At 39.7% G+C, this 24,666-nt stretch overlaps 1 protein-coding gene across 1 annotated transcript in view; it reads left to right on the top strand.

The window, feature by feature from the left end:
- Window positions 1-24,666, top strand: part of mfsd6b (major facilitator superfamily domain containing 6b) — a 66,490-nt gene that overhangs the window by 4,133 nt on the left and 37,691 nt on the right. The gene's annotated exons all lie outside the window — the stretch shown is intronic.

The raw sequence follows: 24,666 nt of genomic DNA, 5'->3' as shown, positions 1-24,666 counted from the left end.
ATTGATGAAAGTACAGTATATCCTTAGAAGTTTTATCTGACTGTTGTGTAGCTTTTATTGTTTGTTATTCCTCTTCCCCCTTCTGTCCCAGGTAGTGTTGATCTAAGTGGATTCAAATGTACATAATGTTTTCTGAAATTTGTCATTTGAGTTCTTATTTTTCTTTGTAAATTTTCCAGATCAGTTTTGGACCAAGATATTATGCCAAAATAATATGTTAATATAGGTATAAAGGAAGTGTTTATTGCCTTTGTTATATTTTTACTGTTGAGCTCTGTTTGGTAGATTTTCTTAAGCCTTGAAGTAAATTCTGTCAAAAGCTTTTCCTTTATCACATTATCATCTATTTTTTTGTTTATGTCCCAGATTCTTATATGTTTTATATTCATCCATCGGTTGTATTGTATCCTGCTGCTCTGTTTTGTATTCTATTAGCTCTATTGTACCTTTCTTTATGTTTAATGTTCTGCATTTATCCAGTCCAATGTTCATGTTTATTTCTTTTGAAAATAGTTCTACTAACTGAATTAATTGCTTTAGCTTAACTGATGAAGGAGCGTATAATTTCATATCATCTGTGTATAGAAGGTGGGTTAAGATATAGCTGATTTCATTGTTTCTGATTTGATACCCAATTTTCATCTGATTCAGTAAATTATCATTAGTTCTTTGTTTTACTTTATTTTAGTGTTTGCACAGTTTGTTGTCTTTTGCACACCAGTTATCTGCCCTGTTGGTGTGGTCTTCCATTTATTCTATTATGGTTGTTATTTTATTATGGTTTTATTACGCAAGAAAATGAATATCAGGGTTGTATATGGTGACATATATGTACTTTGATAATAAATTTACTTTGAACCTTGAACACGTCTTTACTCCAGGTCTCAAGTTCTTTCATAATAAATAGCAACATTCCATTTAACTTCCTAATTGGTTGGAACATCAGCATGTTAGCTTCCAGTGTCCCTCAGAACATGCATTCTGTCACTATCTTAAAAAAACCTCCCCTTTTCTCTTTTATACCCTGAGGTGGATGACATCACAATTTTCCACATTACTGTAAAAGCCCAGTAACATTTTATTGGCCAACACACTTCAGATTTGGGATTGGAGCATCTATGAGTGGATTCCCAGGCTGACATTGATTTGGTACTGAGGAAGCTCTTGAATTAGCACTGAGGGATTTCCCAGTACGAGGCTCTGTCAGTGCCATGGGAGCTCCTGGGCCCAAAATGGATTAACTAGCACAATTGATTGACCATCAACTGTCAGCTCGTGTAGACGCTGGATAACCAGCCTCTGAGTAAATTGCATCTGTGAATTCCTCACTCACTCATTTAGCTCATCAGTATCCATTTGAGTTTTCTCCTCCCTATGCAGTCTGCCATCTGAACTGGAATCATAAGCAAACTGTCAGTGTTGGTTCCCTCAGCTAAATCATCGATAATAGATCGTGAACAGCAGTTACTGGAGCCCAGACTCAGATCCCCGCAACAGTAACGGCTTACTAACTTGAGAAAGTAGTTCTGTATTTCTTATGAAGAGCTCAAATAAAACGATTTTGAGCAAAATATCAGTATTTTTAAGATGTCTGGTTTGCTATCTTATGGGAGGTCGAACGAAAGATTTAATATATTCATTTCTGGAATATGGGCACCATTTGCAAAGGTTTTTTTTTAGCCTTGGGAGGTGATGTTGAGTGGCAATTCGTGGATTTGAACCCAGTTATATGAAGGGAGCAGCAATGAGCACCAAGATAGTTGTGTCATTTGAAGGTGGAGCTGTCCATGTAGGTTTCCTGTCCATGAAATTGCAGGTGGCAAAGGCCCTGGATTTGAGATACATTATTAAAGAAGCAGGAGTACTGGCCTGGCCTAGGCTACACAAGCTTAGAAGTTCTCATGTATGAATAAATATAGTTCAAAGAAATCAAAGATAGAATGCAAACCACCTCAGCCGCACAGCATGTATGAGCTGGTCACTGCCAGTGGCCCATACTTTTCACTTCTCAATGGATTTTGTTTTTGGTGATGCATGAACCAAGGCTACAAAATTATTGTAACGGATCAGAAGTTTGAGGCAATCGAATTCTCTGTCCATCTATTGCCATTTTTATACAATATTTTCAAATGAAATTTAATTTCCCTTCAATTTGTTTATTAAAACATTGTAAGTAGGGCTGCTATAATGTAATTGAAACACCATAATTTAGTAGAATTAGAATTAGATTTTTAAATTTTTTTTCATCCATCTTACAACACGAGGGAGTAAAAATCTTTATGTTGCATCTCTGTCGCTTTATACAAGTAATAAGGAAGGAAAATGTGGGGGGATATTGCACAAACACCAAGATTGTATACATAATTGTTCTGTATACGTGTATGTACAGTCAGATATGCAATTGGATCAATGTGTATTGATAAATCTGCTAGCCTGGTGAAAGAAGCTGTCCTGGCCTTAATGCTGTGGTACCGTTTGCCAGATGGAAACAGCTGAAACAGTTTGTGGTTGAGGTGACTTGAATACCTGATGGTCCTCCAAACCCTTTTTATGCACCTGCTGCTGAAAGTATCCTAAATAGAGGAAGGTTCACATCCGCAGATGAGCTGGGCTGTCACTCTGCAGTGCCTTGCGGTTGAGGATGGTAAAGTTCCCAACCAGACGGTGACACAGCCAGTCAGGATGCTCTTGTGACTGACCTAATACTAAGTCAGATAGTCATTTGTGTTAAAATGGATGCTCAGTGGTGCTAAGAACAACAAAAAACAATGTATTTTAAGGAACCTTCTGAAGCAACATGGCCATGTGATGACGCAATCATCCACACCTTTGTTTTTTCACTCCGGCCTTGTATAGCTGTTTGCTATGGAGTTTCCTTTTAAATATTTCATAATTTTCTTTCTTTTGGACTGTATAAAATATTTTCATAATTAGTCGCTCTGATGAGAATCCCTCCTTACTTACAATTTGGATGAAGACAGTCCTGCTACACTCAAAGGAGAGATGTGTCCACTCAGTGTATTTCCATAATGACTAAGCAATCAAAATCCTGCACCACTGATCCAGGGACCTAAGTTTTCAACCTTACCATGGCGGCTAAGAAATATACATTCAATAAATCTGCATTTCAAAAGAAAACTGAGCCTGAAACTGCTCAATTGTCCGAAAACTGCCTGACCCTTTCCAGGACAGAAATCCTCACCCAGTCTGATCAATGTGGTTGATTCAGGGAGTTCTAGGATGGACAATAAATGCTGGTATTGCTGGTGGCAGTCTTATCCTATGACTAAATAAATAGCATGTTTTTTTCTTTTATAGGGATACTTGTGACTAAAATGCACTGAGGCTGAAGCTAGTAATTAGTGACTGGGACTGGCAACTGATTCCCTCCCAGCAGATTACAATCCTGTCCAATGATAAAAGTGCCCGAGGCCACTGCCTTGAATACTTTCAAGAAATACACATCACCAGCTGCCAACATGAGGCTCAAGTGTTAAAGAGCAGCTTCCCTTCACTAATATTCATGTCCTATCTAAATAGGAAACCACCCACCAGATTTTGTTGATTTGTGAGTACAAAATACTTCACAGTTGTTGAAACATGCACCAAGAATATTAGAAACCAACATAAAGTCTAACAATATTTTGAGCAACACACACAAAATGCTGAGGTAACTGAACAAGTTAGGCAGCATCCATAGAGAGAAATGAACAGTCAACTTATCGGGCCGAGACCATATGACAGGACTGATAATGAGTTTTGGTCAGAAATGTCATCTGAAATGTTCATCAATACTGCCTGACTTGTTGAGCATTTTGTGTGTGTTGCTTAAGAGTTCCCGCAGCTGCAGAATCTTTTGTATCTATCAACATGTTGTCCCTATTTACAGTCACTTGTTTTAAGTGACCACAAGATCGTTAATTTCTCGTCCTTTTTCCAAAGAATGCTCAAGATAAATGAACTTCCACTCATCTCCATCATGCAAAAGTTCAACAGAAATAGCTGGGATCAAGAATATTAGCTAGCGTGAGCACCTTTGCATCAGCCAACAATACTAAAATAAGTCTCTGGCCAATTGGCGCAAGCCACCCCTGAAAACCTAATATTGATTCTTAGTGTATGTAGGAGGAACAGAAATGAAAAGTTTTTTTTAAAAGCATCCTATAAAGTTTTGCAAAAATAAATGACATTTAAACTGGACAAAAGGTTCAGGGCAGAGCCAGCAGATATAGAGAAAGGGAAGGGTTAGATTGATCTGTGAGTAAGTTCAAAGGTCAGTAAAACTTAATGGGCTAAAGGGCCTGTACTGTGCTGTACTGTTCTATTTTCAAAGAAAGATTGATTTTATGTCATCAGGACCTCCAAGAGCACTATAGAAGTTTTGTTTCACTATACTGTGAAATGACATGTTAAACAAAGACCCACTTCTCTCCTGGATGGATATAAATGATCCCTTGGTGCCTTGTGAAGAATGTGGTACAGCTCAGTGTTATGGGCAACGCTTTCCCCCCCGACATTAACCTCCAAAATAAGTTACCCAATCATTTACTGATTAATACTAGTGACAAATTAGCTGCCACGTTATGCTAAAGTGGTCATTACAACTTCAAAATACTTCAACAGTGTTTGGAGGTCATGAGCGACATAACCTTTATATGCTGTATATCTGGTAATTTAAATAAGGCAAGTCTTTATGAGAAATCATTGAATTTTAACTCATTAGTAAAATAGCCAACTACTTCAACAGAATCTTCCCAGGCAGTAGCTAATAACTTAGGCTCTTTCTCCACATTTGTTTAATAGTGAGGAGATAGGCAGTGGTATGATAGTGTAGTGGTTAGCACAAGGCTTTACAGTACCAGTGACTTGGGTTCAATTCCTGTCGCGTCCTGCAAGGAGTTTGTTCCCTCTGGATGCTATGGTTTCCTCCCACAGTCCAAACACATACCAGCTGTTGAACTAATTGGTCATTGTAAACTGGCCTGTGACTAGGTTAGGATTAGGCGGCTAGGCGAAAGGATCTATTCCACACTGTATCTCAAGAAGTAAATAATAAATTGTCTTTACTGGCAAACTGGTGACAAGGATATATTTCATCATACCTCTTACAAACTCTTCTCCCTCCTGCCATCTGGGAAAAGGTTTCTCACGACCAGACTATGTAACAGTTTCTTCCCCCAAGCTATCAGACTCCTCAATACCCAGAGCCTGGACTGACACCAACTTATTGCCCTCTACTGTGCCTATTGTCTTGTTTATTATTTATTGTAATGCCTGCACTGTCCTGTGTACTTTATGCAGTCCTGGGTAGGTCTGTAGTCTCGTGTAGTTTTTGTGTTGTTTTACGTAGTTCAGTGTAGTTTTTGTATTGTTTCATGTAGCACCATGGTCCTGAAAAACATTGTCTTATTTTTACTGTGTACTGTACCAGCAGTCATGTTCGAAATGACAATAAAAAGTGACTTGACTTGATCTTAAGATATCCTGAGACTGCATTGAGATAGAGTGCCAAAGAGTTACAAATTAATGTGGAATTACAAGATACCAATTATCATTAAGACCCCTCTGAAACAGGATACGTAGGATACATACAAAATGACTTAAGATGCTTTAAACAGGTATGTTTAAGACTCCTGTCATTTCTGAAGATGTGGCAACCTCTGTGTTGATATAGTGTTTACAGACTAATTTATTTCTCAGTGGTTTTGTGGATTCATGTGCTCAGTCTATTCATTCATAATTGATGTGGCAGTACTGTAAAAGTATTCAGAAGAACTGTAAGCAACACAAAAAGATGTGAAATGCAGTTGTGAAAATACTTTCCATTGTGTTTGTTCGGTTTTTCTTTCACCCATTCATTTTCGCAGATTTAGATTTCTTTGCTTCATCCAATGCCAGGGTTTTGGTTATTTCAGCAGGTGTAATAGTGAGCCATGTCACAGCAATTACCATGATGGAATCAGTATGTTGTAAATTAACTCTGAATGCAACTATTGCTGTTGCAAAACCTGTAAATCCAGTTTGAATAAGGTGACTTATATAACAATAAAAACCATTCTACAACACTTGATTTCCCCAAGTTCCTGTGAAATTATTATACAGTTTCAAATGCATTGTGCAATAATTAATATTAGTCCCTGTGTCCAGAGAGTATAATAACAAATCTGATTTTGTCCAGGAAGTAGTTCTAAGTTGGCAGTAGGTTGTGAAAAATAAAGAGGGGTGTTTTGGGTTATGCATGTTTATAAGCTGAATTTCATTTGAGTTTTTCTTGCTGCCATAATGACTAATGATGTCTTTGTTAATAACAAGAGAAAATCTGGAGATGCTGTTTGTATTTGGGGTGAAAATGATAAGGTATTAATAGAATTCAGGAAAAATTTATTAAAGTAAAATGTCAGTTGGAACTGGAATCAGTGTTATTTCATATTCATCCTAAAGTGAGGGCAACATAGTAGTCTAGTGTTCACATTTCACAGTGACATGTTATCAAAGAAGCTCTTTCTGTAAAACACGTAGAAATTGCAGGCTTTTAACAAAGAGTGATTTTTGTGCCTATTTTAAGGGACAACATGATGTGAGTAAATAAAAGCAGCAATCTTGCAGTAATTAACGGAGCTGGTCCTGGGAATAAAGAAGGGGAGGTACGAGAAGCTCAGTGTGAGTGGAGTGAGGGGAAACCAAGAGGATGCAAGGGGGTGTGAAGAACTGATTGTGAGTGTGTGTGAAGGGGGAGTGAGGGGATGCAAGGAGAGGCAGTGAAGGACTCAGTACAAGGGATCCTCAGTACAGGGTTGGGGGCCTGCTCGAGCTTCCCAGGTCTGATTTCCCCACTGAAAGGTCTGTGCATTAACTTTAACAAATCACTTCATCAGGCAGTCAGCAGCTCGGTGCCCTTCCTTCATTCTGCGAGCTGTAATTAAAACCTCCTAGAACCCACAGTGTCTCCCTTACGTGGGAGGGAAATGTCGCTGATATCAGAGTGGCAATTTCCTCAGGGACTGCCGTCAGTCTTAGGGATTTGCTGACGGCAAAGTGCCTGGAGCCCCAGTTGACTTTCATGAGGTGCAGAGAGATCAGCTGCAGACACTGAAACATGAAACAGAAACAGGGTGACGTCCCTTCTAGTCATCAGTAAGATCACAGCTGATCTCCCCCCCACCCACACACATCATTTTCCTGCATTGACCCCATTATCGGCTGATTTCCTCTGTTCTGAAAATCTGTTGATCTCCGCCGTGAATGAACTCAGTGACCGACCACCCGCTTCCCTCTGAGGAAGAGAATTCCAAACACTTGCCACCTTCTGGCTTAGGAAATTCCTTCTGACTTCTGTCTGGCATGGCCTAAGGCAGTTCTGTGAGCCCTGGTTCTAGACTTTAAAGCTGGGGAAATACCATCCCTGCATCTAGCCAGTGAGATCCCTGCATAAGCTAAGATTGCACCCACCCAGGGCATTTTATCTTCTATCCATTCCCATCGAGCAGATGACAGAAAAACCTGAAAGCAAGTACTGTACCACCAGTCTCAAGGACAGCGAGGGCAGCCTCTATCCCACTGTAATGTGATTCTTCAACAGACCTCTTGGATGATAAGATGAATTCAGAATTTACCTCGTTATGACCTTGCACTTTATTGTTTCACTGCACTTACTCTGTAATTTTTTATGCTTCTTTCTGCATTGTTATTGTTCTACCTTGTTCTGCCTCAATGCACTGTGTAATGGTTTGATCGGTATCAACAGTATGCAGGTCTGTATCTGGGTATATGTGAGGAAAAATAAGCCAATTCCAATTCCATTTCATTCCCACCAGCAAAAAAAGCATCAGCGCCCTCCACCGAGCACTCAGGCACGCAGTAAAGCCGATGTTCCGTGTCTTCCTGCAACACCAGTTGGGGACACCAGCCAAGAATCGGCAACGAAAATCCGGAACCCTGAAGGCATGCTCGCCTTCCGGGCTGTGTTCTTGGGATATCAAAAGGCGGCCAATTGTGAGGCCCTGAGAGCGGGTGCAGTTCCCGCAAAGAACCGGTCAGAGTGTAACTTCAGGTCAGGGTCCTCAAAAGAGCCTTGAAAAGGAAAAAAAGATATATCAAACATATTTAAAAAGCTGTTTCCAAAGATGCAAGCAAAGGGTTTAGTGCCATTATGTGCAGTTTTGGTCACCTACCTACAGGAAAGATGTAAATGATGCTGGAAAGAGCACAGAGAAAATTTACGAGGATATTGCTAGATCTGGAGGACCTGAGATATAAAGAAAGATTGAATAGGTTAGGAGTTTATTCCTTGGAACATAGAAGACTGAGAAGAGATTTGATAGAGGTATGTAAAATAATGTGGGGTATAGATAGGGTAAATGCAAGAGGGCTTTTTCGAGGATGGGTGGGAGTACAACTAGAGGTCATGGGTTAAGGGGAACATAAGGGGAAACTTCTTCACTCAGAGAGTCATGAGAATGTGGAATGAGCTGCTATCACAAATGGTACTTGCGAGCTTGATTTCAATGTTTAGGAGAAATTTGGTTAGATACATGGATGGTAGGGGTATGGATGGCTATGGTCCTGGTGCAGGTCGATGGGAGTAGGCAGTTTAAACATTTTTGGCATGGACTAGATGGGCCGAAGGAGCTGTTTCTGTGCTATCACTAGAATCAAATCTTGATCTGCTTATTCTCGTTTTTCTTTCTGCTGCCTTATCGACTCTAATTTGTTACTCCAAATCTACTGAAGAATAACACATATCTTTTTGCATCTTTTTAAAAGTGTTCTTAAATTTATGTTCATCACATCAATTGGTTCAACTTAGTCTATTCTAATTACAACCTGAATATTTTGAACATATTTGTCAAGTATCATTTCTCTTTCTTGAATCCATGCTGATTTCCAAGTGTTGTATGACTACTTGTTACATAATAAATTCTGACATTTTTCATACAATTGATGAAAGACAACTAATCAATAATTCCCTGTTTATCACTCTGTGTGAGTTGAGTGTCATCAGTACTGAAGGTCGTAAAACGAGAAGACTTGTTGAGACATGGGAAGAAGCTGACTAATACTGTAACAATAAAAAGAACTGTGCTGAAAGATTGTATTGTAGACAGAAAGAAACTGTACACAGATGAATATTAGGACTTCTCTTATTGGTGACTTAGACAGGAGCACGGTGCACAATTTCCAAATTTACAGATGACAGTAAACTTGGAGGTACATTAAGACTGAATATAATAGACAAAGACATAAAGATGGATTGGTGAAATGAGTGGAAAGCTGAAACTGAATTCTAGAAAATGCAAAGTGTTAAATTTTGGTAGGAAGAATAAGAAGCAACATAAATAAGCTGGAATAATTATAAATATTATCAAAATTTGAAACAATTCTGAAACAACAATGCTAGTTGAGACTTTCCACAATGTCTGTGGAAAGCGAACAGAAAAGGATCTGCGATCTTTCATGTTGATTCTTGTTTTCTTTCCATAGTTTCTGCTGACCCATTTATTTTGTTTAAGTGGGTTAATTTTATGTATGAGCATAGTTTGCTGAAAGTGGCAGTGGGTCATTTGAGAAAGCAATTATAAATGGAAACAGGATCCTGGACTTTATAAACAGAGATGTAGAGTGCAAAGGTAGGGAAGTCATGATGAACCTTTAAAAAACATTGGTTCAGCCCTGTTCTGTTTACCATACTCAGAAAAGATGTAAAAGGTTTAAGAAAGGATGCTGAAGAGATGTGCCAACATGATTGCAGGGACAAGGGAATTCAGGTCTATTGTAAGAACAGAGAAGCTGAGATTTGAACAGACATGGCTGAGGAAGATAAAATAGAAGTATTTAAAATGAAGAAGGGTATAAGAAAAACGGATAGAAAAAAGTGTACTTAATTGCAGTAGGGCAAAGAACAGGTCTTCAAGAAAGGTCTCAGCCTGAAACACCAACTGTTTATTCCCCTCCATAGATGCTGCCTGGCCTGCTGAGTTCCCTCCAGCATTTTTGTGTGTGTTACTTTGATTTCCAGTATCTGCAGATTTTCTTGTGTTTGGAGCTCTTACATTGAGTCAGTGTGGGAGTCTTTAATTGTGCAGTATATTCGATAATTCACCACCCCACATTACTGGAACAAATGAAATTTCTTTTCTCTTTGCAAGGGGATTTATTTCACCCAACCCAAAGGTGATTGGGAAAATCATGCGTGGAACTAAGATCAAATTGGTTTCCTCCAAGATTTCTGATTTGTCTGTGTCTGTTTTTGGAGACATAAATAACACTAAAGTAGGCCACAATTACAGGTGATTTAATTTAAGTTATTTACATCTTTTCTAGTTAAACTGTGAAATTCATCATTACTGTAAGAATAATACACCTTGCTCGTAAGGAAGGCCACATAGGTTAAATTCTGTTTTATTGAGATGGTTTTGAGTGACATTGTCATTATTGTGTTTCATGTGTTTCTACTGCTTTGGAAATTTCGAGAGAAATTATTTGACAATTGCACTGTACTGTCTTTCTTATATTAGTGATTGAGTACAGAGTACTGAAAAATTCTTTCAGTAGTGTGACCCTAAACATCAAAGTCACATTTACTGCAATCCATTACATAGATACGGTATATCTAACCTACATATTCAATATTATTTGTCATGAATCATTAACTGATTTCTCATAATAGCTGCAGTCCCTACAAACCATTCAAAATAATTTAAATGCCTGTCATCTGTATATATTTAAATACGATAATCTAAATTTGTTCCGTGTATTGCATTTTGAAGGGTAGTGTTTATAATTAACACACAGTGGCCACTTTGGTAGGTACACTTGTACACCTGGTGGTTAATGCAATTATCTAACCAGCTGATCATGTGGCAGTAATTCAATGAATAAAAGCAAGCCAAGATGTTCAGTTGTTGTTCATCCAAATATCGGAAAGGGGAAGAAATGTGATTTAGGTGACTTCCACTGTGCAATGATCGTTGGTGCCAGGCGGAGTGGTTTGGTTTTCTCAGAAACTGCTGATCTGGGATTGTCATGCACAACAGTCTCTAGAGTTTACAGAGAATGCTGCAAAAACAAAAAAAAATCCTGTGAGCAGCAATTCTGTGGTAAATGTTAATGAGAGAGATCAGAGGAGTATGGCCAGATTGTTTCATGCTGACAGGAAGGTGACAGTAACTCAGATAACCACATGTTACAACAGTGGTGTGCAGAAGAGTGTCCCTGAATGCACAACACATTAAACCTTGAAGTGGATGGGCTACAGACCACACCATACACGCAGTGGCCACTTTAGTAGGTACTGGACATACCCAATAAAGTGGCCACTGAGTGTCATTTAGTTGAGTAGTTTCCTTTGCTTAAAATGTGAATTTTCAAGCAGATTTTTTTGTTTCACTACTTGTTTGACCTCTGCTGCTGCTGCTGCTATTTATAGTGTGAAGCAGATTATCTGGTTTGTTTAAGGATTGTGAGAACCAGTGTAATTTTCAGACGGAATATAATTCCCCTTCATCAATTGCACTTAACAGAGAATGGAGGTTATAATTAGAATGATTACATGATCATGTTATTTTCATGAATGTAAATAGCAATTTTGTGTTTTCGACAGAAATAAAGAGAAATGCAGATGCTGCATGGCAAAGCCCTTTGGTTTATGGAGTCCATGCTGGACTTCCGAACTTGGTATGGGGCAAGTCGTGTCTCACTAACTTAACTGAGATTTGTGATGAGGTGACGAGGGTGACTGATGAAGGTTGAGCTGTGGATGTTGCCTACATGGACTTCAGTAAGGCATTTGACAAGGTCCCCCCAGTGGATAAGGATGTATGGGATCCATGTTGAATCGGCTATTTGGATTCAGAACTGGATTGTCCATAGAAGTCAGAGGGTAATGGTTGAAGGAACTTATTCTAGGTGGAGGTCTGTAATTAGTGGTGTTCTGTACCGGGACCTCTGCTGTTTGTGTGTAAATGACCTGGATGAAAACGTAGATGGGTGGGTAAGTAAGTTTCTGAATGATGCGAAGATTGGTGGTGCTGTGGATAGTGTAGAAGACTGACAACAGGATGTATGTTAGATCAATTACAGATATGGGCAGAGAAATGGCAAATGGAGTTTAACCCGTCCAAATATGAAGTGTTTCATCTTGGTAGGTCAAAAGCAAAGAGACAGTACACTGTTGAGATGAGAATCCTTAGCAGTCTTGATTAGCAGAGGGATCTTGGGGTCCAAGTTCATAGCTCCCATAAAGTAGCTACAGAAATTGATAGGGTGGTTAAGAAGGCATATGGCATACTTGCTTTTATTAGAAGAGGCATTGAGTTCAAAAGTCAGGAAGTTACCTCGCAGCTTTATAAAACACTAGCCAGGCCACATCTAGGTTATTGGATACAGTTCTGATTACCCCACCATAGGAAGGATGTTGAGATTTTAGGGTGGAGGCAGAAGAGATTTACTGTGATTTTGCCTGGATTAGAGGGCATGTACAATAATAAAAGGTTGGACAAACTTGGGTTGTTTTCTCTGGAGCGTCAGATGCTGAAAGGATCTGATAAAGGATTATGAGAGGCATAGATAGAGTGGACAGACAATATATTTTTCCAAAGTTTGAAATGTCTGATACTATTTTTAACAGTATTTATTAGTAACAATACACAAAAATAATATCAATGCAAATATACAGATAATATACATCATCAATACTAAACCTAAAAGTGCGGGTATAATAATAATCAATAAGAATTAAGCTCTATCGTTGTCTAGGGGATAATGAATTGTCCGATGGAAATAAAAAGTTCAGTTCAGTTCATACAGGCTGCAGTCATTGTTGATTGCTGTGTTGCAATTGTTGGAGAGAGAGAGAGAGAGAGAGAAAAAGCAGTAACAGCTGTTAACTTGCCGACTTTCCTTTTTCGATCTGGATCCTTCAATTCATTGTTGTTGTGGCCATTCACGTATGACCCCTCCGTCCTTTAGCTAGACCGTTCCGTGGAGGACTCGTCACCCAGGCAAGGGTGGACACACACACAAGCACCCCCCCCCCCCGGGTCTCGTAGCGTTTCTCCTGGTGCGTCTGAGGGGTGTTTCCCCAGACCCTACTTTTATCCCCACTCACAGGGTCTCAGATATCAATCAGGTTGGGATGATGCAATCCCTCAACCAGACCACTCTGGCTGCCCCCTGAGGGGTTTCAATGAATAGTACAGTACTCAATACAGAATTCCTCCTTCAAGAGACAATAGCAGTAATCTCTCTTTGTCAATAGGAGACATTCCACCTTGTGTATTCTGCGTTGCCTCTCTCATCACTGACATGATGTGTATCTCTCTCATTTCCAGGGTATCAGACCCGAAATAATAGCAATCTTGTGATTCTCAAAAAGGGGGGGGGGCATTGGCGATTCTATACCCTTCTGCCCATCAGAGTTTCTCCTCATTCGTAACAAAGGTAAGAGGAGTTAGTTTTAAAAGAGATGTGGGGGGCAAGTTTTTTTAGACAGACTGGTGGTAGGGGCAGAAACTTTAGAGATTCTTAAGAGATATTTAGACAGGCACAGGAATGCAAGGGAAATATAAGTATATAGACTATGTGTAGTCAGAAAATATCAGCTTAGTTAGCCATTTGAATACTAACTTAATTGATTCAGCACAACATTGTGGGCTGAAGGGCCTATTCCTGTGCTGTGTACTAATCTCTAAAGGACAATGTAAAAATGCTGCATCCTGTCTCAATATGTTCCAAGTTGTGCTGAAGTGTTGTTGCAATACCCACTTCATTAAGAGTTGACATCACTAACAATATTTCAGGCTGCAGTCTATTGATTATAACTGAGTGTTAAACACCATTAATTCTTCAGTACTAATCACCAATCTCCAAAACCTGGATCTCCATACCTTCTGGATCCTTGACCTCCCCATCGGGAGTCCATAGTCAGTGTGTATCAGAAATAACATCTCCTCCTGACTGACAGTCACCGCAGGCACACCTCAAGGATGTGGTCTTAGCCCACTGCTCTACTATTTCTACCTGCATGGCTGTGTGGATAGACACAGCTCAAACACCATCTATAAATTCACCAATGACACAACTATTGTTAGCAGAATCTCAGAAGGAGCCATAGAAGAGTGAGATAGATTGGCTTGTTGACTGGTGTCACAACAATAACCTTGTACTCAACATTCGTAAAACCAAGGGACTGATTGTGAGCTTCAGGAAGGGGAAGTTGGGGGAACACACACCAGTCTTCATTAATGGGTCAGCAGTGGAAAAGGTGAGCACCTTTAAGTTCCTGGGCATCAACATCTCAGAGAATCTATCCTGGGCCCAACATTAGGAGTTTGAGAAGAGTTGGCATGTATCCAAAGATGTAAACAAATTTATACAAATATACCATGTAGCACATTCTGATTGTTTGTATCGCTGCCTGGTATGGAAGCTGCAATGCATAGGATCAGAAAAGCTGCCCAGGGTTATAGAATTAGCCAGCTTCATTGTGGGCACCAGCCTTCACACCATCGAGGACATCTTCAAAAGGTAGTGCCTCAAGAAGGCAGTGTCCCTCATTAAGGACCCTCACCATCCAGTACATACCTTCTTCTCACTACTACCATCAGGGAGGAGTTAGAAGAGCCTGGAGATACACTCTCACCTTTTTAGGAACAGCTTCTTCCTCTCCAGCATCAGATTTCTGAACATTTCATGAACAGTACCTCACTATTTTGCTCTCTTTTTTTTTACTACTTATTTATCTTTACATTTCTTCTTGTAAACGATAATAATTCTTATGTTTCACACTGTACTGCTGCAAAGCAACCAATTTCATGACAAATGTCAGTACAGGTTGAGTACCCCGATCCAAAATTCCAAAATCCAAAAACTTCCAACTTTTTGAGCACTGGTGCAGGTCTCTGCACATCATAGACAGTTCTGAGAAGTGACCTCACATATGTAATAAGAGAAGTTAATGGAAAATAGAAAAACACTGCATAAAACAAAAAAAATGAAGATCTCAGTCGTATATTGGAAGAGTGGAGTGTACACATGCTGCTTAATGATATGCTGATCATGAAACAAGCAAAGATCTATCATGACAAACTGAAAATTGAAGGAAATTGTGAATATTCAGCAGGCTGGTTGCAGAAATTTAAGAAAAGGCACAGCATTAAGTTTTTAATGTTTTGAAAATTTTTGAAGATAAAGCGTCTGCTGATACGAAGCAGCAGAGAAATTCATTGATGAATTTGTGAAGTTTGTCTCTGATGAAAATCTAACACCAGAACAAGTCTACAATGCTGATTGTTTTTGTACTTTACATAAACCAAAAATAAAGTAAAATATAAATAGTGTGCTATAACCCTTCAATCAAAACATGGCAAAGCAGGTGGAGACAGAAAACCTGCCATTGTCTGTTGTTCAGCAGCTGATTCAGGTTTTCTCCCGATGCCACTGTACTGCCTTTGTTACCCTGCACACATTATTTTGTCACTATATCAATGGTCTGTAATAATTTTTACTGTTAAGTACATATGTGTGGTGAAGAAGTGTAAGACAAAGACTGCTTGCTGGTAGCATATAAATTCAGAGTCAGAAATGACGGCAGTCATAAGCTATCTCATTATATATTCCAAAATCTGAAAAAATCCAAAATCCGAAACACTTCCAGCCCCAAACATTTCAGATAAGGGGTACTCAACCTGTATTAGTAAATCTGACTCAGATTCTGATTCAGATTCAAGATTGATGTCTATCCAGATGATCATAAGTTAAGCTAACATCATGATACCATGCAATGGAAACAACAATTTTTGATGATGACTGAGATATACTATTTATGGTATTTTAAACTTCCAAATAAAAGCAAAAGATATTATAGGATAATCAATATTCTAGAAATTTAAATCCCATGAACTATGGTGCTCACTTTATAATGTTATTTTGCCAGGAAATTATATTCTCAGTTTCTTTTATAATTCCCCCCTCCCCCCATAACTTGTATCGTTGCCACTGCGACACAAGAGGTTTAGCGAAGTAACCCCTTGGGATGGACTTTCTATTCGTGATGTCACTAGAATAGAACCTCATGATGTCATTTAAAGGGTGGAGCATTCTAGCATTCTAAATCAAATCAAATATTCCTTTGGCTATCACTGTATATAAGTTTCACAATCATTGAAGCAAAAAAAAAACCAGACATCTTATTTAGAAAAATAGGCTGGTGTCTGAAATTTAATTTGTTTAATTGGGACCTTCTGGGAATGAGATGACAACATGTATCTTAATTTTGTGACATTGACTTGAATAGACCCAATTTTTTTTTTGAAAAAGAATCATCTCAGATACTTTTTTTCTCCATTGTAAATCTATGGTGACGATCGTTTTATTTGGGTAGATTTTATCTTGGTGCAGCATGTAGATGTTTTGTGATGAAGAGACAGCCAATAGCAGAAAAACAGCTTCTGTGCTTTGAATTAACTTTGATGTTCAATCAGTGATTAGTTAAAGTACTTATCCAGCAGATGTTTTTGTTATATTGCAAACCAAGAGCAACCAGAGAGCAGCTGGTATTGGTTGTCATGGTTGGTAATTCAGGAAGTGATAATGAACAAACAAGTTTGATATGAACTTACAGTGACAGATACAGTGAGGTCACAATTTATGTAAATATATGGGCTGCTGTTTTTGTTTTGCCTACCAAAACACTTCAAATTCAATGATCACTGAATATCCCAGCCATCACTTTAGTAGATAAGTACTAATTTGGTAGAAAACCTTTATTTCAATTCTACTTAATTTGCAATAGCATTGTTTAATCCACTTAAGGTTTGACTGTTCTCTTGCTCTCCAAGCAGGAATTACATGACAGAAGCCTATTTGATGTGAAATGCTGCAATTATGTGAAATCACCAACAGAACTTACTGTTATTGTTTGATGAGATCAGATTGTTTGGCTTTGGGCCACTTTGAACTCTTTAAAATAGCATGTTCATCTGTCTGGGTCTCTAACAATTAGTGGCCAGTCTATTGTTGAAGACAGTGTATGAGGAGCCAGTGATGTGAATTTAGGATATAGAAAGCAGCATTATCCAATTGCAGTTCAGAGATGTACCAGACAGATAAAATAAAGCACTGGATAAGGTAGGACTGAAAGACTCTCTTTTGGAAGTACTGCATGACCTCATTTGCAGTAAGTGATGATGTCCAGAGATATTTAAGATCTATTAAAATTGCGATAAGTCATGCTAAACAGAGATAAAATATTTTAAGGAATTAAGAAAACATTTCAATTTATTTTAAATCATTTTAAGTGACAAATTTATCCAGTAAGTAATTAATGTGCATGCTATGCGTGGTGTAATATAAAGTTAACAGGTCCAGCAAGCAGGGTTCTTATTGGACACCATGTGAAATCCAGTGATGGAGCAGAGTGGTAGGTGCACTGGCATATGTCATTCGACATGTTCCAAATCTAAAATGGGTCCCTCTCATTTCCATGGGGGAGCAGATGACCTTCCTCAGTCCCAGATGCCACCAACATGATTTGACTCAATCTTATGACATGCAGGTTTGAGGGTGAGGCAAACCTAAGAATCTTGGGAAAGAATCCTGATGTTCTTGCTAAGGGGAGGATTGAGCAGTATCAATTTGGAAGTTGATTTTGAAGTTGAATTTGGTTAAGTAATTTGGAAGTTGTTTTGGAGTTGTGTCCATTGGACTTTGGAAGTGTGAGAAAACATAGCTCATACAGATTCACCGATTGAGTAGAAGAGGCATCAACTAGTGGCCAATCAGCATTTGGAATTGGTTAGCAGGAACAAATTAAAGTGAGGCAGGGGCAAGTGGAGTGGCTATTGTCGGAGTGGTCAGAGTTCGAGTGGGGGTTTTGAGGCTTTAGCTCTTTGAGGCTTCAGTCACAGAAGGGAAAAGGCTGTAGGTAGAATCCCCCCCCCCCCCCATAGTTTATTGTTTTTCTCTCTTTATATTTGATCAGTTAGAACAGTAGAGTTGCCAGGCAGAATAGTGTAATGTTCCTCTTGCGGGTTGTGGGGGTGCAGGAAGACCTCCGACATCCCTGGTGACTTCAGCTGCCAGAAGTGCATCCAATTGCAACTTGTAACTCACCGCATTAATGGGTGAATTCCGGATCATTCAGGAGGCTGAAGGGGTGATAGGTAGAGAGGTAGTTACAACCAAGGTGCAGGACACAGGGAAGTGGGTGACAGTCAGGAAGGAGAAAGAGGTTAAGCAGCCTGTGGCCATCCCCCTCAACAACAGGTATATCACTTTGGATACTGTTGGAGGGGATGATCTAGCAGAGGAAAGTCACAGTGGTGTGGCTCTGTGACTCAGAAGGGAAGTGGTAGAAGAGGAGAACTGTGGTGATAGAGTCCTCAGCATTCTTCAGTGGGAGGATGAACAGCCAAGAGATCATGGTCCATTTGGGTACCAATGACATATATAGGAAGAATGACAAGGTCCTGCAAAGTGAGTTCAGGGAGTTGGGTGCTAAGTTAAAGGACAAGACCTCCAGGGTTGTGATCACAGGATTGCTGCCCCTGCCATGTGCTAGTGAGGCCAGAAAAAGGAAGATTATATAGATTAGCAGGTGGCTAAGGAGTTGGTGCAGAGAGAGGGCATAATTTTTTGGATCATTGGGCTCTCTTCCAGGGAAGGTGGAACCTGTACAGAAGAGATGGTTTGCAACTGAACTAGAGGGGGATTAATATTCTAGAGGGAAGGTTTCCTCGCGCTGCACCTGAGACAAGGTCAAGAATCAAAAGGCTGAGCATAGTGCAACTAGTGTCCTGAGTTGTGTATATTTCAATGCAAGAAGTATCGTAGGAAAGGCAGGTGAGCTCAGGGCATGGATCAACACCTGGAACTATGATATTGTAGCTATAGATGAAACTTTGTTACATGAGGAATAGGTCAATATTCTGGGGTTCTGTTGTTTTAAACATGACAGAGCGGGGGGGGATTAAAGGAGGAGGGGTGGCGACATAAGTCAGGGAAAATATCACCGTAATTGTCAGTCAGGACAGGCTGGAGAATTTGTCTCATGAGGGATTATGGGTGGAACTGAGTAATAAGAAAGGTATGACCACATTAATGGGGCTATATTACAGACCACCCAACATCCAAGGTAGACAGAGGAGCAAACTTGGGAGAGAAATTGCAGACTGTTGCATGAAATATAAGGTTGTTATAATAGGTGATTCTAACTTTCCACATATTGACTGGGACTCCCATACTGTAAAAAGCCTAGATGGGATAGAGTTTGTCAAACGTGTTCAGGAAAGTTTCCAACATCAGTACGCAGAAGTCCCAATGAGAGAATGTTCGATACTTGATCTGCTAGTAGAGAATGAGACAGGGCTGGTAACAAAAGTTTGTGTAGGGAAACACTTTACATCTAGTAAACACAATGCCTTTTGCCTCAAAGTGCGTATGCAAAGAGATAGGTCTGGTCTGTGGGTTGAAGTTCCAAATTGGAGGAAAGTCAGTTTTAATAGTTGAGAAAGGATCTGGCAAGTGTGGATTGGGACAGGCTGTTTTCTGGCAAAGGTGTACTTGGTAATGGAGAAGCTTACGAAGGTGAAGTTTTGAGAGTACAAGGCTTGTACATGCCTGACAGAATGAAAGGTAAAGGTAACAGGTTTGGGGAACCTTGGTATTCAAGAAGTATTGAGACCCTGGTTAAGAAAAAAGAAGAGGTGCATAGCAGGTATAGGCAGGTAGGAACAAGTGAGGTGCTTATGGAGTACAAAAAAATGTAAGAGACCACTTTAGAAATAAATCAGGACTAAAAGAAGGCATGAGTTTATCCTAGCAGACAAGGTGAAGGAGACTCCTAAGGGATACACAGATCTGTTAAGAGCAAAAGCATTGCTAGGGACAAATTGGTCCTCTGGAAGATCAGAATGGTAATCCATGGATGGAGCAAAACGAAAAGGGAGAGATCGTGAATGGATTTTTTTGCATCTGTATTTATTCAGGAGATGACACAGAGTCTATAGAGCTGAAGCAAGGCAGCATCAACTTCATGGACTCTGTACAGATTACAGAGGAGGGGATGTTTGCTGTCTTGAGGCAAAATCAGCTAGATAAATCCCCTGGGCCTAATAAGCTGTTTCCTCAGACCTTACGGGAGGCAAGAAATTGCCGGGGCCCTAACAGAAATATTTAAATCACCCCGAGTGACAGATGAGGTACAAGAGAATTGGAGGATAGCTAATGTTGTTCAGCTGCTGAGATAGGCTCTATAAATAAACCAGGAAATCATAGTGAGCTTGACATCCATAGTGCAAAAGTTATTGGAAGGTATTTTAAGGGACCAGATATATAAGTATTTGGATGGTCATGGACAGATTAAAGAGGTCAGCATGGCATAATGTGTGGTTGGTCATGTCTAACCAATCTTCAAGGAGTTTTTCAAGGAAGTTCCCAGCAAAGTTGATAAAGGCAAGTTAGTGGCTGTTATCTACATGGACATTAGAAAGGCATTTGAGAAGGTCCCACATGAGAGGTTGGCCAAGAAGGTTTAGTTGCTTGGCATTCAAGACAAGGTAGTAAATTGCATTGAACATTGGCTTTGTGGGAGAAGCCAGAGAGTGGTAGATGGCTGCCTCTCTGACTAGGGGCCTGTGTTTTGTGGCATACTGCAGGGATTGGTGCTGGGTCCATTGTTGTTTGTAAGCTACATCAAATTTCATGTCATATGCCAGTGATAATAAAACAGATTCTGATCAACAAGCTGGATGATAATGTGGTTAACTGGATCAGCAATTTTGCGGATGACACCGAGACTGAGGGTATAGTGGACAGCAAGCAATACTCTCATGGTCTGTAGCTCGATCTGGACCAGCTGGAAAAATGGGCTGAAAGATGTCAGATGGAAGTTAATGCAGACAAGTGTCAGGTTTTGCACTTTGGTAGCACCATTCAGGGTAGGTGTTACACAGTGAACGGTAGGGCACTAAGGAGTGTGGTAGAATAAAGGGATACTTTCCATAATTCATTGAAAGTGGCGTCACGGGTAGACAGGGTCTTAAAGGAAGCTTTGAGCACAATGGCCTTCATAAATCCATGCATTGAGTACATTGTTGAAGTTGTATAAGTTGTTGATGAGGTCTAGCTTGGAGTATTGTAAGCAGTTTTGGTCACCTACCAAGAGGAAAGATGTAAATAAGGTTGAAAGAGTACAGAGAAAATTTACAAGGATATTGCTGGGCTGAAGGACCTGAGTCATATGGAAAGGTTGGATAGGTTAGGACTTTGTTCCTTGGAATGTAGAAGATTGAGAGGAGATTTGATAGGTGTATACAAATTTATGCGAGGTATAGATAAGGTAAATGAAAGCAGGCTTTTTTCACTGAGGTTGGGTGGGACTACAACTAGAGATTATGAGTTAAGGATGAAAGGTTTAAAGGGACATGAGGGGGTAAGTTCTTCACTCAGAGGGCCGTGAAAGTGTGGAACAAGCTGCCAGTGTAAGTGGGGCATGTGAGCTCAGTATCAACGTTTAAGAGAAGTTTTAATAGGTACATGGATGGCAGGGGTATGGACGGCGGTATTCCCGGTGCAGTTTAATGAAAGGAGACAGTTTAAATGGTTCAACGTGGGCCGGAAGGGCCTGTTTCTGTGCTGTATTTTTCGATGCCTTTATGACAGATCTTGACTACAAGTGTGACAGCATTAAATGTTTTCTGGTATGAAATCTAGATCCTCGGGCTTTGACTGTGCTGTGAGGCCTCAATGATACCCCTACCACTAACTGTGTTGTGGTTGCCTGACATAGATAACATTTCTCTTCCTATCCATCCCCTGCACACAGGCCTCCAGTGTCCATGCTACTGATCCATGAGTCTGCTGTCCCCCTCGCACCATCTTTCCTCATGGTTTCCAGGGTCATCTTTTGTTGTGGAAAGCCCATGAAGTTTGGGGGGGGAAATTTTTAATGGGACACACACTGTGCATTGTGCTGGCTGCTCTGGCACACATTTCATAAGTAACATTTGTGTGTTAAAATCTCAGTATGATCCTGTATGCATGTTTGATGGCTATTGAGTTGAACCCCAAAGGAGTGCTACTATTCACTCATTGCAAATCCTTTGTAGTTGAGCATAATTGTCTTCCTGTGATTATTTAATTTCTTTGTCCAAAGACAAGACTGGTTTCCTGTAGGCAGATTCTGCTGCGCTTGGGACATCTACATCCATGTGGGATAGTTGGACCTAGGTTTTGCTCTGTACAGGACACACTGATGCTGCTGTTCCCACATACCTGTTTCCTGTTGTTGTTAGGGATAGCTTCAAAATACATCAGTCAAGTCTCTTCAGGCAGGCCGGAGGAACAGGAACCCTAAGGTTCGTGTTAAATTGACACTACTTCATTCTCATTTAAAAAGCCTTTCTTTCACCCCTTTCTGAATATCTGTTACAACTGGGCCAGGAGAAGAATGTCTGCATCAGGAGACAGGAATTTGAAAGCAAAGATACTCTTGTTTAATGTCAAATATGCGACGTATTACTGGTTAGTCATTTTGATTACCAGTTCAGTGCTCAGAGGAAATTCCTTTAGCACAGAGGAAATGTTGTGTCAAAATAAATTGCGAGATAGCGCTGCCTTTCCTTGACAACACTTTTTTTCGTAAATGGGGCCAAATTGCTGAGAAAACGTAGCTATAAATAGCTCAATCCAGTTTTTAAAAAATGGCTAACGTTGGCAGAATGCTACTGTTTTAGTACTATAATTTTAGAAATGTTACCATTTGTAAATATTGTTTATTCTTTGCTACTTTAATTCAAATGAAATTTGTTTGTTTTGGGAATGAATTATCTGTGAATATTTGAATCAAGTAATGATTGCGGCATAAAGGACTGTTTGCTTGTAAGAGCAATCTAGCTCATACTAGTTCTCCCATCTCCACCCTTATTTTAGCAATGTTCTTGTTTTAATGTCAGATATTAATAAGCTCTATTTTGAAAGCCACAATTGAGTTGGTTTCCACTACCATCTTGTGGTGCATCTCAGATCCTAGCCACTCACCGTGTTAAAGAAAATGTTTTCCTCATATCTTTTTTGGCTGTTTAAAAATTATCTGTGTTTTATCCTTGACTCCTCTGCTAATGAAAGCAGTTTCCATCCTGTCTTACCTTTCCTACAATACATGATTTTGGATACCTCTATCAGATCTCTTTACAGTCTCCTCTTTCTGAGAGAATTCCAGCTTCTCCAATCGATCCAAAGAAATGCAGTCCCTCATGTTTCTGACTGACTGGCTCTTACCTGTTGAATGCATTCTGCACTTCTCTAAAGCCTTCACATGTTTCCTAAAAGAGATGCCAGTTTTGGCTTCATGTTTATTAAAGTTAGCATGTCACTGCACAGAAGTGATTCAGTCTCTCTACCTTACACCCGCTATACCTTCACATTCACCACATAGCACCATCCAGAGACAGAGAAGCAGTTTCAGCGACAGGTTACTATCGATGCAATGCTCCTCAGACAGGATGAAGAGGTCAATACTCCCCAATGCCATTAGGCTTTACAATTCAACCGCCAGGACTTAAGAACTTTTTAAAAGCTATTATTAATGCTTTTTGAGATAGTGATTTAGATGCATATCATATTTTTTACTGAGTTAAGTATTGTATGTAATTAGTTTTGCTACAACAAGTGTATGGGCATTGGAAAAAAGTTGAATTTCCCCATGGGGATGAATAAAGTATCTATCTATCTATCTATGAATCTTCCCTAACACTTCAGTACAAATTTTTAAATGTTTTATTCAGCAATATTATCAACACAAGTTCTTCAGCATGAAATGTTAACTCTGCTTTTCTTCCCGCACATGTGACTTGACCATTAGAAGTATTTCAAGTACTTTCTGGTTTTATTTTAAATTTCTAGCACCTGGAGTTTTTTTAGATTTTTAGTCAAAATTCATCATTCGCTTCTGACCTGGAATTGTTAGGCCAAATGGTACAATGTTTCAGTACGGTGTACTTGCTGCAAATTTATCTCAGAAAGTTATGTTTTGTCTATTTAAGTCACAGTTCTCTTCTAATTATGGGAAGTATTAATTCTGTCTAACTGCAAAAATTATTAAATTTCACTTTTAAGATTTTAATGGAAATATTAAAATATCACTTATTTCACTTTTATTGCTCTCTCCCTCTTTCTTTCTATGCCTGACTTGACATTTAATTCACCAACAGCTCTTTGATACCGTTGTTGAAAGACACATCCAATTGCCTGCAATAGTTCTGCCGGTTCCCTAGGTTTGGAAGCAGGCGAACGTTTTCCCCTTGTTCAAAAAAGGTAGTAGGGATAGTCTGGGTAATTATAGACCAGTGAGCCTTACGTCTGTGGTGGGAAAGCTGTTGGAAAAGATTCTTAGAGATAGAATCTACGGGCATTTCGAGAATCATGGTCTGACCAGGGACAGTCAGCATGGCTTTGTGAAGGGCAGATCGTGTCTAACAAGCCTGATAGAGTTCTTTGAGGAGGTGACCAGGCATATAGTTGAGGACAATGCAGTGTATGTGATCTACATGGATTTTGGTAAGGCATTTGACAAGATACCACATGGTGGGCTTATTCAGAAAGTCAGAAGGCATGGGATCCAGGGAAGTTTGGCCAGGTGGATTCAGAATTGGCTTGCCTGCAGAAAGCAGA

Source organism: Hemitrygon akajei, chromosome 5 (genome assembly GCF_048418815.1).
Source record: "Hemitrygon akajei chromosome 5, sHemAka1.3, whole genome shotgun sequence".
NCBI lineage: Eukaryota > Metazoa > Chordata > Chondrichthyes > Myliobatiformes > Dasyatidae > Hemitrygon > Hemitrygon akajei.
This window is presented reverse-complemented; position numbering and strand designations above follow the sequence as displayed.